Source organism: Hipposideros armiger, unplaced genomic scaffold (genome assembly GCF_001890085.2).
Source record: "Hipposideros armiger isolate ML-2016 unplaced genomic scaffold, ASM189008v1 scaffold_151, whole genome shotgun sequence".
In the NCBI taxonomy this organism is placed as follows: Eukaryota; Metazoa; Chordata; class Mammalia; order Chiroptera; family Hipposideridae; genus Hipposideros; species Hipposideros armiger.
Genome location: NW_017731501.1, coordinates 1,931,144 through 1,947,179, shown reverse-complemented (window position 1 = coordinate 1,947,179; position 16,036 = coordinate 1,931,144).

Sequence of the window (16,036 nt, the reverse complement as noted above, 5' to 3'; positions counted from 1 at the left end):
GGCTGGCCCTCTTAAGTTGAATTTTCAATGAAGCCAATTTGTCCCCCAAGGGAGCAAAACATTTTTTAGAGGAGACAAAAAAGATTCTTAGCCTTTTTTTATGTATAAAGCACAAGTATACATATAGTACATCAAGAATAGCTCTTAATAATGCTTCTGTTGTATTAGAATTTCATAGAGTGGAGGGGAGATATAAGGGAAAAAAGTCCAAAAAAGGCTGTTTGGAAATAATGGAAAAAAGAAATTGAGAAGCACTCCTCTTGCTATCTAAGAAGAGTTTAACCAATTATGATGAAACATGCGGTTTCTCCGTTCTGTGGGAGGCCAGCCTCAGGGTGACCACAGAACCCTGGGAAGAGATAGTCTCCTAGGAAACCATCATCCCACCATTCCACAATTGTGAATTTTCTCTTGTGATCTAAATTTCAAATTCCTGCCTAAGTGCAAATATCTCTGGATGAGGTAATACTTTACATTTTATCATCTGCTTTTATCTTGGCATAAAGATCTATCAATTCCTTTTCTGACATCAAATTTTAGTAGAGGCAGGAGAGACCATTGAGGGTATATGTTACTTGAGAGAGTGAAGAGGACACAATTGAAGGGAATGTATAAAAAAAAGGTTGTAAATATGATTGGGCCAGCTACAGAGCTCAGTCTACGATCTCTATGTTCAAGAAATATATCAACTTTCTACAAGTCTATTTAACTTTTTAAAGATTTTATTCTGCCGATGTATCAGAAAAAAAAAATCGCAGTCTGTTCTAGGTTCCTGCCATTTCCTGGAATTAAGTGTGGGTTCCATGGCAATTGTGTAGTGCAATGGTGGGTCATTCTGTGACAGGATCTTCAATATCATCTATCAGATCATCTGGGCTTGGTCATAAGTCCATGGAGGTCAACAATGAGTCACCCTGCCAGGTCCTCAGGTTTCCTCTACCTTCATGCTGGGAACTTGGTGAGACTCTCTGCCTCAAGGTCTAGGTACATACATCACATTCTCTTGGTCTTCCCACCTCTCTAGGGTTCTACCCAGCAAAGGACACAGGTCTTCTCCAATTCCCTGTCTTACCCCGCGCTGATCTGGGATTTTCATCCCTGCTCCTCACCCCCACCTATGGGAGGCTCAGTTTGACAAGGGCAGAGCACAGTGGTGTGAAAGCCATCAACTCCGAAGCTCTCCTCTCTGCTTCAGCTTTTCAACTCCCTGCAGACCAGCGAGTACTGTCAAGTTTCCAGGCTGAGGCCCTCCCTCAACAAATAGTCTTCCAAATTCATTGCTCATGCGCGGCTGTCTTTTCTAGCTCCTTGATAGCCTTGGTTTTGTGAGTCAAAGCCGGGAATTGACTTCTCTTTGCTCAGCTCTCTGCTCTGTCATTCCTGCCCTGAGGCCATGCGTGCAGAGAAATGGCGTGGTGACTGGACAGGGATGGCCAAGAGGAAGAAGGAGCTGCTGAGGGGGCAGAAATCAGCTAACATTTCAAAATATTTTGCCACTTAAAAAAAAAAAAGTACCATTTCACAATTTGGAGGTTGATCCACGCCCCCAGTACTAGTTTCATTAACTTCTGTTCTAGAACATACTCGGAGACATTGCCGTGTATTTCAGTCATACAAGTATAGCCTTTGTAACACAAACCTAATGAAAGCTGTCTCTCCTTTTTTGTTCAAATGCACTACAAACTTGTCATCAGGTAGATTGTCGTATATTTCAACAGGGATAAAATAATTAAATTGTGAGTTTAGCTCCTACCCGAGGTGAGATTGACATTAAAAAAAAATCATACTGATGACTAACACATAATATTAAAAGTCTATGATTATTTGGTTGTGAAATAAACACTGTTGAAATGAATTATTTCAGGTCTGATAAGAACAAACTAACTATTGATGTTGCTGTGAAGTCAAAATAGGTTGAAAAACATGAGAAAGCCTTTCTAGTGGTTCAAATGTAAAGCATGTTGCCACCAACATGCCACCAAAGAAGCGGCCGTTTAGGAGAGGTGACTAGATCTGGAGGGGAGAATCTGTAAATGTAGTAGCCACAAAACCTGAGTTTGCAACAGCAGAAGCAAAACTACTCTGACTTGGTTTCCCTGCACAGGTAGGAGCAATTGTCTCTGGGAGGTAGGTTGCAATCATGAGATAAATATGACTTCGTACAGGATACTCTCAATTCACTTGCTGAACTTTTTTTTTCTTCCTCAAAGTGATACTTTGGGGTATGATGGGGGGAAATTACCTTACGCTTTGTTTTCTACAGTCTGATATCTAATATTGAAAATTCTGAGGAGCTCAAAGCATTTCCCAACATGTCATCTTGTTCATCGCTTTAGAGACATTGATGGAGTGATGGATGGTAGGAGTGATGAACATTGTATTTAAAAAAGAGTTAACATTTTGATACATCTCTTCCATGGTCACATTCTGAATCAGAGCAAAACATTTTCTGCTAAGTCTTCCTTTTACCCTCACTCATGAACCCCACAATTTAATATATGTAGAGGTTTTCTGATTTTGTATTCCCATCTTACAGCTTATCTAGTTACCAAAAAAGAAAAACAAATGAAACAAAACAAAAAACAAAGACAAAACAAACCAAAAAAAACCCAAACTCATTTACTTGACAAACAAATGATTTCCAAAATTTAGCTCTTAAAATGTTTTGCCCAGTTCACTGTTCTTTCTGCTAAGATGGAATGACAAGGCAGTACTTGGAAATGCTGGTCAAAACAAGTATGTCATTTCAAGTTACAAAGAAAACAAAGGCAGCGGAGAATCCTCACCAAGTTGTAACATGTGGAACCGGCAAATGCTCTGAACCAGATCCTTGGAGGCTAAACCAAGGGGACTAGAGCAATGGACAGCTCGTTTCCACGTGACAAACTAGCCCTGGGAACTCAGATAAGGCCTCAGCTACATAAATGCTACAAATCCATTTTCTGTTTTCCTGAAAGTCCTGGCAATGATCCAAAGCCAACCCATGAAACAGACAGGAGGCCTGTTTCTGGCCAAAGTCTGTGACAGCAGAGGCTCTTTCTTTAGGCAATATTAACAATAAGCATCTTCTGGCTGGGTGATGACCAAGTTCTCCCACGGAGCCCATTGTAAGTAAATAACTTGTATCAACTAGAAGCTGGCTTCAAGACAACTCCACTAGTAGCCATGATAATAACAGTAGCTAATATTTATTAAGTGTTTATGACATGCTAAGTATTGTTCGAGGCACTTTATATGATGATCTTCCCTATTATTTGTAATAACCTTATAAGATGGTATTATTACTGGCCCCATTTTATTGATGACGTGAATGAGGCCCAGAGAAGTTAAGTAATTTTTGTCCAGGGTCCTTTGGCTAATAAACAGTATAGCTGGGTCGAACTCCAGAACCTATGCTCTTGATCACTATACCACATTGCAATGATCATAATAGCAAACATTATTATCCTCTAACATGTGTATTTGAAAGGTGGTATTACTAGGTAAAAAATAGTATAGTTACGAATAGACTATCAGGAATTATTACTCTCCCTTAGATACTAGTCTGAATGTGAGATACTAAAATGTAAGAAACAAAATATCAATGTGTGACATATTTTTAGAACACCTTAAATATCTCTGAATTATCATTGAAAATCAACATTAAAATTTGAGGGGGGTGAAAAGTAAGGTAAAACAGTTGCCCAACTTTTGTTTGCAGAACATAGTCGTCCTGTCAAAGTATAATTTCCAAAGGGTTAAAAAAACATGACTCTCATACAACTATAGAACAAAGCTGTGCAAAAGATTTTATTCAATTCATTAGCTAATGAGAGAATGAGTAGGAGTAAAAACTGCTCCAAAGGGCATTTGGAAATCTACATATACATAGGGGATTTAATAAATTGCTGGATTAGATATAAATCTGGTTAATGTCCAATTTAGCTTAAAATGTAATCTTTGGGGTTATATGTTCCACCACAGAGAATTACTTAACATCTCTACTCCACAAAAATTTACAAGTTGATCTCAGTTCCTACAAAGATGCAAATTAAATCAGTAAATAGAAAGCCAAGCCTTGCACTGAGCTGAAAAGCAAAAACAAGACCTACTCACTATTTTATTTTATGTATTTTTAAGTTCAGATATTTTTTCTGGCAATCCTTACTAAGGTAGGGGAACAGAGCCTTGTGCCTAGCCAGCTCAAAACAGGCAAAAGAAAATTATCCCCAACATAGGTAGAAAGTGCACTTTAAAACTCCTTAATAAAAATAGATTCTGTTCTCTAATGATCGATAAAAGGAATAAGCCATTGGGACTCGGGGAGGGGAGTAAGAAAAGATTGAAGAGAAAGGAAGAGTGAAAAAAAACAAACTCAGTCCTTCATTTTATTTTAGCATAAATTTATAAAGGATAGTGGGCTCATTTTATAGGCGAAATAATTAGTGATCAAATTTTAAAATGAGGGAGGACAGGTTATAAGAAGTCAATATGCTTCTACCATATGTCCCTGTATGGCCTTTTAGATCTCTTGGCTACCCCTCAAATGCCATTCTAATCCTCTGATCAAAGGACATGAAATTAAATAGGCTAATTTATCCAAATTCGTATAATCTGATAATAATCCAAATCTCTGTTTCCCTTGAATTAGTTCTTATTTTTGTTTGTGTTACAAGTTAGGAAGAAGCATGAGGCTCTTCAGTAAGTAATGAAATATTTGCTAATTCTAAGAGTTTAACATAACAGATTCCTGAGGTCGATACTTGACTTGTGCTGAACTTTTCTGAGCATCCAGGAGATTGTTGAGGTTGGACTTTAAAGATGCGAATTGCTTATTCCTGTCCTCATAACTATGACTTATCTACAACGGCCTGGTATTATTGAAGTTGACAGATAAATATAGTAGTGGTTCCCCCCCTCTTCTTTTTTGTCCTAAGCAAATGAAACGCTCCCTCTTCTCTCTCCTAAAAATAAAACCAAAATATTCTACCATGGAAATCTACTGGGTTAAATTCCCATTTGAACAAGGTAAACTATACTTTTTTAGCCTACTCTGGAATAATTAGACATCAGCCATCTTCATTGCACGTTACAAGCGTCTTCCCCTTCTCTCAATTTTATGAGATCTAGAAGCTAAGCTTAGCAAAAAAGAAGGACTTTGTCAACTCAGCGGCCTTTGTGCTTTTTCAGTAGGAAAATACGAGTTGATAATGTTCATCTCTGTAAGAGTTCAAGGCATTTTCACTATTTTTTATACTAAAATATTTGAAAGAGTTTCACAATGAATGCTTTTATAATGGGAAAGTAAGTCCATACAACTATTTGTATTTATTTATTTTTTATTAACATAATTTTTTATAATTAAAACTTTATTTTTTCTAGAGCAGTTTAAATTTGAGAAGCAGTAAATTTGAGAAGACGGTACAGAGGGTACCCATACATCCCCTGCCCCCACACATGCGTAGCCTCCCCCATTAGGAACCTCCCCCACCAGATGGTACATTTGTTATATTGGGTTGTCGGAAAAATCATGACGCATTTTTGCAATGAAAAACATAGAAAAAATACGTTTTGACTTTTCTGACAACCCCGTAGTTGGTGAACCTACACTGACACACCACAATCACCCCAAGTCTATAGTTTTCACTGTGGTTCGTTCACTCTTGGTGTTGCACGTTCTATGGAACACCACTGATCATTTCACTCTCTCCATAGTTATGCCTTTTCCAGAGTGTCATATAGTTGGAATTATATAGTATGCAGCCATTTCAGATTAGCTTATTTCACTTGGTGATATGGTTTTAAGGTTCCTCCATGTCCTTGCATGGCTTGATAGCTCATTTCTTTTTTGCACTGAATAATGTTTCATTGTCTGGATGCACCACAGTTTTTTTTATCCATTCACTGATTGAAGGACATCCTGTTGCTTCCAAGCTTTGCCAAGTGTGAATCAAGCTGCTATAAACATACATAAACAGTTTTTTTTCTGTGTGGACATCAGTTTTCAACTCCTTTGGGTAAAAATCAAGGAGTTCCCTTGCTGGACTGTATGGCAAGAGTATATTTAGTTTTATAAGAAAATGTCAAACTGTCTTCCAATGTGGTTGTATCATTTTGCATTCCCACCAACAACGAATGAGAATTCCTGTTGTTCTACATCTTCACCAGCATTTGGTGTTGTCCATGTTCCTTACTTTGGCCAATGTAACAGGTATACAGTGGTATCTCACTATCTTTTAATTTGCATTTCCTTGATGACATATGATGTAGAGCATCTATTCATATGTTTATTTGCCATCTGGATATCCTCTTTGATAAAGTTCTGTAAAGGTCTTTAGCCCATTTTTTAAATTCAGGTTGTTTGTTTTCGTATTCGTTATTGAGTTTAAGAAGTCTTTGTACATTTTAGATAATAGTCCAAAAAGGATGTGTGCATCTTTTGTAAATATTTTCTCCCAGTCAATGGCTTGTCTTCCCATTTTCTTGATATTGTCTTTCACAGAAAAGAAATTTTTAATTTTAATGAAATCCAGCTTATCAATTATATCTTTCTTGGATCTGGCCTCAGAAAACCCAAGATCATCTAGGTTTTCTCCTATATTATTTTCTAGGACATTTATAGTTTTGTGTTTAACATGTAGATCAGTGATCTATTTTGAGTTAATTTTTGCGAAGGGTATAAGACCTGTGTCTAGATTCTTTAAAAAAAATTTTTTATTTTTGCATGTGGATGTCCAGCTGTTCCAGAATCACTTGTTGAAAAGACTATCTTTGCTTCGTTGTATTGCCTTTGCGCTTTTGTCAAAGATCAGTTGACTATATTTATGGGAGTCTATTTCTGGGCTCTCTTTTCTGTTCCATTGATCTAGATGTCTATTCCCAGGATTCTCATGTGCTCTGATATACAGGAACTGCAAAGGTAGCTATATAGACAGGATATCATTTTTCTGTATGGACTTATATCATGAACTAATGACACAGATGAACTGGGCTTCCATTCTAAGGTGAGGCCAATGAGGTGACAGGTGAAGACAAAAGCTGCCTCCAGCCAATTCAGAGCCCCTGGCAGACAGCTGTTCTCAAGCATCATTATTGGCTGTGCTTTCATTCATTCTTCTCAGACCCTATATCTCCTGGGGAAGGCCCAACCTCTTCAGGGACTCTCTTGCCTGGACCCCGCTCTCCAATTCTAACCCTTGAGTATTAAAAGGTCACAGAGGTTATAAAAGTCCTATTCTTTCTTTTAGCTCTTCCTAGTTGAAGAAAAAGTATATGTGTCTTTGCTCTGACTGACCAAGAGAAAGAGTGACATCCAGGAAATGAGAACTGCAGTTGCTCTGGGTCTGGCCTAGACCATAAATAGAAGAGGAGGGGAAAAGGGCCTTGAGTTTTCTTTGTGTCCAGGCTGACTCAGCAGTTTAGGAAAACTAGCAAAGTTTTGGGACAAAAACCTTAGGTAGGAATTAAATGCAGATATTTGATTGACTATGTGTGTCTTCTTGCATTGTATCCCTCTTGAATCTAATCTGGATTATGGATGGGCACAGTAATTACAAACCCTGCCACCTGGCATGATTGATAACATCTGTAGTACTTGGGGCTGGAGGTGGCATGCAAGCTCGCTGGAGAGCCTCCAATGATACAGGCAGAAGGAGCTACACGCTCCCCGTACTTCGTACAGTATGGAAAGAGTAATAGTGCAGCATGAGGCGCTTGATTTGGGTGTAGATTAAATTCTAACCTGGGGCAGGTTTGGGATTGCTATCGTCATTGCCACTGTTTTACTATTGATAATGAGACTAGCAGTAAGAGGCATGATTTAGTGAGTAGCTATTAATATGCTTTTTTTTTTTAGCTGAGCTATTCTGCCACCTGTTGGCAGCTCAGCTCGGGCTGGGACTTGAACTGCTGTTGCTCAGAGCTTGCACTCTTGAACGAGCTCTTAAACCAACTGAGCCACTCGGCTGGCCCTAATATGCTATTTTTTCTATGAGAAAGGTATCCTTAATTCCATGGTACATATGGGTAAACTGAGACATAAATTAAGCAATTTGCCCAAAGTTACACAACACGTAACTAACAGAACTAGAATTTAATCCAAATGATATGAAATCACCACGCTGGTTCTCCTTTCCTATTTCTATATTTCTCATCTAGTAAAGAGGGATCAATGTGCTGTTTAGGGGGCCTACTCCCCACCTTTTGTAAGGGCTAGCTGACATGTTAGCTACAACTGGGACCGACAGGAGAGAAGAAGCAAGAGTAAGTTTTAGGATTCCTATGGTTTATTCACAGATTTTCAAAAGGCACCTAACGATGGGTTTACATATTGAATACCTAAGATAAACCAATTTCTTATAGTATACTGAAAAGGTAGGAATATACAGGATGAATATACAAAAGATAATCAATTGTGGTCTCTACTGCTAGTGTTAGACATTCAAAGGAATATTCCCCTTCTCCCAGGCAAGGTTCCCCCTGGCCTAGGATTATCAGTGAAATTAAGTAAATCCTGATCCAAGCAGTGGAATCAGAGTACTTTACCACAGAAGCCTTGAGGCATTGAATCAATAAACAGGTGTTTTAAATGGGTGCCTCTCTTAAATGGGCAATCAAGCATTTTCCTAGTTAAAGGCTAAGGAAAAACTTAAGAAATTAGCAAAACTTCAAGGGCTAAGGAGGAATTTAAAAAATCTTATCTATGAGACACCATTATGTTTCTGAGAATTAGGTTTGTTCAAAAAGCAGAAGAGTGTGCTTTCAGTGGATAAGACATCTTCAAAGACTGCACAGGAACCCAGAGCCAGGATTCAGAAGAAAGGTGGCTTTGGAAAAAGAACAACACACTCAGAGAAAACTGGGATTGCATATAAAAGTACCGTCTTATTTTGCAGTTAGGACAGAAAGAATGAAAACATGAAACAAAGTGGGGAAGAAGAGATTAAGGTCTGGTAAAGTCTTGAGGAAGATAGAATTTAAGGAGAGAGAGAGAGAGAGAACAGATGAGCTTACTGTGTGCTCGGCACAGTGCTAAGTATTGGGTCGTCGGGAAAGTCATGATGTATTTTTTTATGTTTTTCAATGCAAAAATATGTCATGACATTCCAGACAACCCAATAGATGTTGAGAGATGAGATTTCCAAGAGTCCAGGATGATGCCTAGGTTTCTGACATGGCAAAGGGGATAGATTAAGATGTCATGCATTGAGGTCGGTCAGTCTTAGGATGCAGTTTCCAGGGGCAACTCTAGTTAAGAAAAATGCAAGGGTAATATTCCAGCTACCAAGACTAAAGAATGTATTTTTTTAAAGAGGGGAAATTCTCTCAGATTTGACAGATATCAGCCAGTGCACGAGACAGATGGGATGCGGCGTCCTGTCTGGGCCCTGATAATTCCTTGTGCTGAGACTGAACAACAAAGTTTTCTAAACCATCATGCTGGAAGCTCTCAATCTCAAAATGGTGATCATTGATTTTTTGTGAACATCATTATCAGCATTGACTACAGAGGGTTGGTTAAACATTATTCCAGTTTCATAGATGCAACAACCAAGACATGAGAAGTCAAACGATCGTGGAGATTGATGGCAGACCATGGTAAGAGTCTGTGATTAGAAATTTTGCTTCTCATTTTAGAGACATCCTCTCAGACAACTTTGCACTAGTAATTGTCAAATTTTGGCATGATGCAAAAAGGCAGGCTACGCTGGTCATGTATAGTTGCATTACTAAAAGCTTGTGTAAAGTGCTGAATATGTGAGGTAGCCAAAAAATCAACAGAGTGAAACTTTAAAAATCTGGTACAATTCTTGACTATCTTCCTTACTCCTGATTAATAGATCTCCCTCTGGCCTTTTCTCTCCTTCCCTCTTCTACAACTTCTCATTCTTCTCCATCGTTCCTCCTATTTTTATGCTCATGCCCTCTGCATTTGGCAGATCAAATGCTCATTTACTTCCATCATGATAAAGCAGACACATTAAAATATTCCCAGGGCTGCTATTCACTCCACTGGATCAGATGTTCAATGACTGGAATCACCAGACATTGCACTGCACCTATGGAAATGAATTTCCAAGAAACCCTGATCCAGAGTTTAAAAGTTAATGCACCTGAGCATTCCCCTGGACTATGAAAATGGAGATAACCCTGTTCCCCAGGGATCAAAGAAGATCCAGAACATCCTCACAAAATCATCAAGCTTTCTACAAGATATACTCACAATTATGCACAGTATCCCATCCTAATGGGGTGGATGCCAAAGAGTGGGATTATTATATGCATCAGCCTTTCCTGAAAGCCTTTTGCTTTGTTCTTATGGATGAGCAGATGCAAGGATACAACACAAGTCCTACTTCCTCAGCATTAAAACACATTTTAAAAACCAAATACAGGAAGATAAATGGTTGAGCTCTCACCCTGAGTGACTTTCAGATGAGGGTCCCATTTGGAGTGGTTCTAGTCTTTATTCCAGGAGGAATGGGATGTTCCATTACTAGCGGATCAAGCATAGCGTGGAACCTGTGCCCAAAGCTGCTGAAGGTTGGCGTGATCACATCAAGGGTCAGGTCCGGAAGACGAGATGCAGGTTGTAGATCAGGTGAAGCTGGAACAGAGGCTCAACAATTAGGTATCCCAATCAGAAGGCAGGTGGAGGGCCGGCCAAGTGGCGTGTTGGTTAAGAGCTGGCTTGGGACGCCAGAGGGTCCCGGTTCGGATCCCACATATGAGGGCCAGTGACACTGCCCTCTACAGCTGAGATGCTGAACAACAGCTCAACCTGGAGCTGGGCTGCCATGAGTCGCTGGCGACGGTGTAGGCTGCAGTCCCTGCTGCAATGGGTTGCCATGGGCCACTGCGTGTAGCGAGCTGCCAGCAGCCACCATGAGCGGCCATCCAGAAGCCAGGGGCTGATCTGCCTCACCCCAGACGAGCGCAATGATGGTGCCACCTTGGGCCAATGAAGCAACGTCCTCCACAACTAGACTGAAGAACAAAAGGACAGCAACTTGTCTGTTCCCCTCCCCCCAATTCCCCAAAAAAAATCTTAAAAAAAAAAAAAAGAAGGCAGGTGGAGGCTGTTAAGGCCAGGTGGGGGCAAGTTACTAAACTCATCTCAGAGACCATCAGTGAGTGCTCTGTAGAGCAGGCGCTTCCATGGTTTGGGCTCCTCCATGAATTTTTTTGTTTTTTAATTTGCTTGCCCTTGGCTCCCTCTTAGTGGGTGATATCAGTGAAGATTCCATACTCTGTTACATTAAAATCTCTTTTTAAGATATTTAAAAATCTCTCTTTAGAAGTTTCTCTTGTACTTTGAATGGATCTTTTACTCATGCATACTTTTGTAATGCTTTCATCACTTGAAAACATGAGTTTACTGACTTATGCCAATGGTACCTTTCCTAATGGTAGCACATTTTATTATCTGTTACCTAAAAGTCATAATGATTAATAACACTTCTGATCTCGTCAGAAAAGTCATTAAGTATTGAGATTCTGTTAAACTCAAAGTGGCAGATACAAGTTTTCCAAAATTCAACTTTTCACTTGAGAGGTCAAATCTTATCACTGACAACAAACACTGTCAGTCTTCTTGAAGTGACAGGTTCACTACTTTCATTTCTGAGAACATGTCTGCCAGATACCCAACCCTGAATAACCAGTTTGCCTGTCAATCATTTTCTCAAGTAAAAAATTCTACAAAAAAGTTGCCTAGTCAGCTCCTCACAGCTCAATCATACAGATGCTTTTCCTTAAGACAACCATCATCCCTAGGTATGCAGCTTCCTACTAGTCATATAGAACATTAATAACACTTGTACTGCAGAGTCAAGATCTTTAAAATTAATGATTTTTATGGCTTTATAAAGGACATTCTTGAGTGAAACTGAAATTTTAACTTATTTTACTTTATGTTCTTTTATTTATTTATTTATTAAAGATTTTATTGGGGAATTGGGGGAGAGGACCAGCCAAGTTGTTCTTCAATCTTTGTTGTGGAGGGTGCCAGTTGCCATCTGGGTTCCTGTCATCAGCTTGTGGCCTCTAAGCTCAAGGTGCTGTGTTCATTCTTAGTTGCAGGTGGGCGTAGCCATCCCATGCGGGAGTCAAACCAGCAGCCTTGTTGTTAAGCGGGCATGCTCTATCCACTGAGCCATCTGGGTGGCAGCTCAGCTCAAGGTGCCAAGTTCATTCAGTCTTAGTTGCAGGTGGACGTAGCCCACCATCGAACAGGCAATCTTGTTGTTACACCAGCTGAGCCATCCTGATACCTGTTGCAGCTCAGCGACAGCTCAGCTCAGGCGCAGTGTCACTGACCCATGTGGGAATTGAACTGGTGACCCTGTTGCTCAGAGCTTGTGCTCTTAAGCCTAGTCTTAACCAACTGAGCCACTCAGCCTGCCATATGTTCTTTTATTTTTACTGTGAATGTATGGCTTTAAAATAACCATTTTTTAAAATTTTATTTAAAATAAAAGTATGTTTGTTGTACTGTCTTGATTCCTATGAAGGCACCAGAAGTTTTACCCATCATTGTTTTTTTTCTTATCAGTCAAATGTTAATACAGTAAAAAGCAAATAAGAGCTTAGTATTATTATTAAAATAGTTTTGATATTGTGAATCCTCTGAAAGAGTCTTGGGAACCCCTAGGAGCTTTACAGACTATACTTTGAGGCTCACTGTTCTGGAAGGACTCAATGAGCTCTTTAAGGGAGTCAAGGCTATTTCTCCCTCCTCAAGGCTGTCCTCATGGAATTTACATCTTAGTTGGGAGAGAAAGATGATGAGCAAACTGAATAAGAAGTTATATAGTATATCAGAAGGTGATAAGTGCAATAAAGAAAAATAAAATAGAGAAAGGAGGTGGGGTCAGGAAGAATTTTGATGTTTTAAATCGAGTGATTCTGGAAGCCTAACTCAGATCTCAGTTTATCCTCAATCACTTAATGAGGCAAATATTATTCCCATTTTAGAGATGAGGAAATTGAAGCACAGCTGGATTGAGTGGTTTGTTCTGTGTCTCATAGGAAAGGTGAGATCTATGATTCAACTTAAAAAGCCCAACTCTTTCCAATGGCACACAATTCTCACAGGTCTATAACAGGCTTTCAGCAACACTTCTAATTTAGTGAACCAACTTTAGAGGTCTAAATCTGGTATTTAAGGAAGTGAGATGACAATTTTCCAAATGAAAAAAGAAGGACAAGGAAAAAAGCACAATAAGCTCAGAAGGCATCACAGTGCTTCAAGGAAAATGCTAATTTTTTTACTGTTAGGCCTTTGAATGGGTTTCTTTCTAGGCACTGGATTTTTTCCCTTCATTTATTCTGTAAGTGTTCAATAAGCATTGTCTTTGTGTCATGCACTTGGAGTAGGTGCTAGGAGCAGAGACAGTTCCTGTGCCAAAGCTGCTCACAGTGATAGAGGAAATGAGAACATTCTAAGGGGAGGCAGAACCTCTCCAATCTTAACCAGCAGTATCAGAGAAAGAGTCGAACTTGACTAAGGATTAAAGATAAGTGCATAAACACACACACACACACACACACACACACACAGTGGATTCTTATGTCTGAGATCTAGAACCTCTGGCACCTATATTGGGTGAAAATTTTAAAAGAACAGAAATGGCTCCCTCCCCTGCATGACCCACATTCTCCCACTCCATGGGACTATGATGACAGGACCCTTGGAAAATGGAGCAGCTGGAAACAATAATCCTATTTAATTTTAACAGCCATAGAAGGATGATATTATTTGTATTTTGCAGATGAGGAAATTGAGGCTTATAGAGCCTATCTGCTCTATTTTGTCCCATTGCTTCAGGCCTAAGCAATCACACACATATCACCAGCTCCCATGAAGAGAAATGCCTGGTGTCTCCTTGCTCACAGGATATTCGGGGCCCCTGCATCTCATGCCCTCTTTGTCCTTCACTTTCTGCTGCAACATCACGCCTACTCTTTGTGGCTCTGTCTTGCATTCCCCAAACGCTTGCTCACTTCTTACAAGTTAGGACAGATTTGGTTGCTGTGGTTGAACTCTCTGCACTGTCCCTCAATCTTCATTTTGTTTTATGTTTTTTGTGGGTTTTTTTGGTTTCTTTTGAGCCTTGGGTTTTTATTGGTTCTGTCTGCTTCTGGTCACCTGTGGTGAACTGTCTTCATCCAGCCACAACCCCTGAGCCCCTAGAGTCAGCCTCATGTTAGGGCCCTGACTCTCCTTCACTCCCAGGGTCCTGCAAGTGCAAGTTTGCTCTGAAAGGCCTCCCTAAATGTTACCCACTACACCTCAGTCTTGCATCACCCTAGTCATGGCCTTGTGAAAATTGGATGCTTAACACCAAGAGTTCCCAGGGCTTTTTTTTTTTTTTCCTCCCCATTGAGAACTATATTCCTCTGCAATTACTCACCCAGTAGAGGACTCATAGATATAAAATTACTGGAAGGAGTTTAAAATCAGCACAACCTTCTTTGAATCATAAACCGGTTTTCTCATGCATTGAGGGCTCATCCTCTCGTCTATTTTCTTTCCCCAATCGCCAATTTTTCAATGAGTTTCAATGAGTCAAGAAGCATGAATCATGGATTCAGTCATTAAATTATTCAACTGTTTATTAGCACCTCCCATGTGCTGGAGTTTCTGACTGTTTCTGTTTTCTAATGGTCACCAATAATTCAACAAGTAGGATTCATAAAGTGTGACTGCAAAACACCTTATTATGTTTTTCCTCACTTCATAACATGGATTCTATTTATTGTTGGGTCCCTCTCCTGATCCAGCTGCACACTCGGGCAGTTCCATGACTTTTATGATCACTCTTAAGTAAAAATAAATAAATAAATAAATAAATAAATAAATAAATAATCTTATAATCAATTTAAATAAGATTTAGGCATTAGAGTGTCTAGTCTAATATATTATTCAACACTTCAATATTTCAAAGAAAAAACATATCTTCCCTGTCCTGGTTACAGATTAACTAACTGCCATCTATGACTCCTTTGGGATGGGAACAAGAGGAGGGAGGTGAAAGGTGGCTAGACTGTCATAAGTAGAAGCTTTCCACAATCTCTGAAAACATTTATTCATAATGGTATATTCGCATGTGCCCCTATGTTCATTGCAGCCTTATTCACGGTACCAAGACCTGGAAACAACTCAACGGTCCTTCTATAAACAACTGGATAAAGAAGATGTGGTGTATATACACAATGGAATATTATTCTTCCATAAGAAAAGATGAAATAGTGCCATTTGCGACAATATGAATGGATCTTGAGATTATTATGCTAAGCAAAATAAGTCAGAAAGAAAAAGTCGAGAACTATATGCCATCACTCATATGTGGGATATAAAACTGAAAGCAACAAATGAACAAGACAAACAAAGAAATAAAAACTCATAGACACAAAACACACAGTTTAGTGCTTGCCAGAAGGTAAATGTAGGGGAGGGGAGGTAGACGAGGGAAAAGAGGGGAAAAACATGTCTTCCCTGTCTTGGTTACAGATTAACTAACTGCCATCTATAACTCCTTTGGGATGGGAACAAGAGGAGGGAGGTGAAAGGTGGCTAGACTGTCATAAGTAGAAGCTTTCCACAATCTCTGAAAACATTTATTCATATGGTGATGGAAGGAGAACTGACTCTGGGTGGTAAGCTCACAATGCAATGTATGGATGATGTGTTGTGGAAATATACACTTGACACCTATATAATTTTACTTATGAATGTCACCCCAATAAATTTAATAAAAATTAAAAAAATATATACTTGCCAATCTGATATGAGAAAAAAATAACTGGGAAGCTTCACCCTCAATGGCCCTAGAAGTTCTTCAGTCAGACTCTTTCATTGCTGAGTCCTTTCTTGAAGCACTCCCTTCCTCCCGGCAAGGCCTCCCTTTTGGATTGCAGCCCCCATACCCCCTCAGCTCCATCCCACGCAGCTTGCTCACCAGCTTCCTTCTGTTGCAATCTCCTCACCCTGGGCGGGGAGGCCTCATAATATATTATCCATTCTTCCATTGTTGGATGATTTGGTGGTTGTTTT